Source organism: Branchiostoma belcheri, unplaced genomic scaffold, assembly GCF_001625305.1.
Source record: "Branchiostoma belcheri isolate BF01 breed outbred unplaced genomic scaffold, Haploidv18h27 scaffold136, whole genome shotgun sequence".
In the NCBI taxonomy this organism is placed as follows: domain Eukaryota; kingdom Metazoa; phylum Chordata; class Leptocardii; order Amphioxiformes; family Branchiostomatidae; genus Branchiostoma; species Branchiostoma belcheri.
The window spans coordinates 436,844-439,275 of NW_017802780.1; the positions used below are offsets into that span (position 1 = coordinate 436,844).

At 35.2% G+C, this 2,432-nt stretch overlaps 1 protein-coding gene and 1 pseudogene across 1 annotated transcript in view; both read right to left on the bottom strand.

Annotated features, from left to right (window-relative positions):
* The window catches only part of LOC109464302, a 69,036-nt gene that overhangs the window by 26,463 nt on the left and 40,141 nt on the right, over window positions 1-2,432 (bottom strand). The window lies entirely within an intron of this gene.
* LOC109464322 overlaps window positions 1-2,432 on the bottom strand; it is a 6,494-nt pseudogene that overhangs the window by 2,011 nt on the left and 2,051 nt on the right.

Consider the following 2,432-nt stretch of genomic DNA (forward strand, 5'->3'; position numbering starts at 1 on the left):
TGTATTTTAAACTGAAATTGTTCCTATTTTAGGCTACGTGTTCTCATGATGTCAATTTTTAAATGATGACATGTTTTTTATCTATGTATTGTGATGATGTTTGTATGTCGTATAGTTGTAAAATGTCAATGCAATTCAGTCTGCCATGTTGATATTTTATAAAGATTTGATTTTATATGATTTGATTTGAAATATGTGCCCCCCTCTAGATTCAAACAGCTTACTCAACTTACTTGATATGTAGAGAAAAATGGTGGTGACGTGAGCGACATCATTGGCCACTTTAGCACCTACATCAGCCAACTGAGAGAACGGGATAACCAGTAGTTCCTCGGCGTGTTTCCGTAAGGCCTATGACATAAGGAAATATTAACGCAATATTATCTGAGTCATGGCCTTTGAGTTTTGCCAAGAGCAAGACACTGAAAGGTACCTATACATGAATGTTTAGAACAGTGTACAATGTATCATGGAGAAATTCCCAACAAACGAACGAACAATCTATTTTAACATTATTGTAGTGACTACCCTATGTAAATACGTTATTATCTCCTTCCAACATACTAGAGCTACAGCATTTTAATAACAATATTTTGTGTTCCTTACTGCTACGAGGGTCGTAGCATCAATTTCATATCCATGAAACTGTATTGTCTCTGATTTTGTTTTTACGGTACAGGTAGATTCTTGTTCTGATAAATAACCAAATTGTCTTGTTTATACTCATTTTTCTTTTACAGTCTTTGTATATGCATGTATGTATTTCGTCATTGTGTTTTATTCTCGTTTTATTATTTTCAGTTGAAGGGCTGATTAAAATCCTGAGGCATGATAATGATAATGGTGATTTTCCCAAATAACAAACAGTACTTGATAACTGCATCACCAGGACATCGTGTTTTCGAAAATGTTACAGGGCTGCCATAATTTTTATAAAACCAACTAATGATAGTTCAGTTTATAAAGTTTCAAAACCACTGTACACATGCAGACGTCAAATGTTACTATTTTAAACTGCAGCATAATGGAGACTATTAGTAGAACAGATGTGTAGCTAATCTGGTGTTTTGGCTATGAAGTTTATTATGATGTTGTTGTAACAGCAGTCATTTCAGGACATGTACTCAATTTCAGGTAACTACTAGGACATTTTTGTACAGGTGCACAAAATCCTACAACACTTTTCCTCAACACATCAAATCATCCGCACCATCAGCATTAAAAAAAAATACGTCAAGGACAGGTTAAAAACACAAACATACACAAACAGACCCCTGCACCATTGGTGGTAGCATAGTAATTTTTAAAATGTAAATATATAACTGTGTGTATTAATGTAAATGTAAATATATAACTTGTATGCATTGACCTCTGACCTCTCTAACAATCTCTTACCTCATTACTTGGTGTGTATAGAAAAGGATAGGTTAAATAAGTAATTAGTTACAGGTTGTTGTATTTTATGTATAGCATTAAGCATCTGTGTTATTAGTCTGTAGCGTGTTTTAAGACTCCAGGAAGAATAGTGGGTATAGCATATACTCACTAATGGAGATCATTCAAATAAACAAATAAACCTCTTTTTACAACCCTTTACAAATAATTACCTCGTTAAAGAATGCTGCTTTCCTGACTGTAGATACGTCTGTAGGCTTCACCAACACGAGTTCCTTGGTGTTGAAGTCTGCACAGCACACGTAGTAGTCCTGACCGTGATGTTGAAAGAACTCGGCTGGGCTGTCCACTGATACCCGATCTTCCATCGGCTCAAAATGGCTGAGAGCTGTTGGGTTTAGGAGGTGAAATCCCATAGACTTGTAGATGCCCTTACAGCGTACTTTCAACAGATACGCCATTGCACGGGCGTTCTGAAATAGGAATTTAGATCAGAGTAAAATAAACCTATCATGGTACTGACTTTTAATCGTTATTATATAAATTTGCATATAATTCTAATGTTATGTAACCAACTAAGTTCTAATGTATGCCAGCACATCCAACCGCCGGTGAACATTATATATTTAGAAATGTAATCAAGATTTGCGCCTTTTTACCCGCAACATTCATTTGTACAGTTTTCCAAATAATATCCCAAGCGAAAACACCCTATTTTGTGTATTATTATTTTTTTTATTCTTTATTTCAGGCGCAAATTGGCCCATAGTAGTAACTTACACATTAAATATTTTTGTTGATTTGTGAAAAAAGTTCAGTTTATCAAACCTTTGAACCACCAGCTTTGGACCGACCGGCTCTTGGACTATGAAGTACCCTCTACTAGGCTTAAAGGATGGCTTCAAATAGTAGAAATAAGAAAAATAAAAATAAACAGCTAAATTATTGTTAGATTGTCTCCGTACCCTCAAGCCCGCCACCTCCCACCCCCAAATCGTATTTGTGTATACAAATATATTTGCCGATTTCCATTCTTT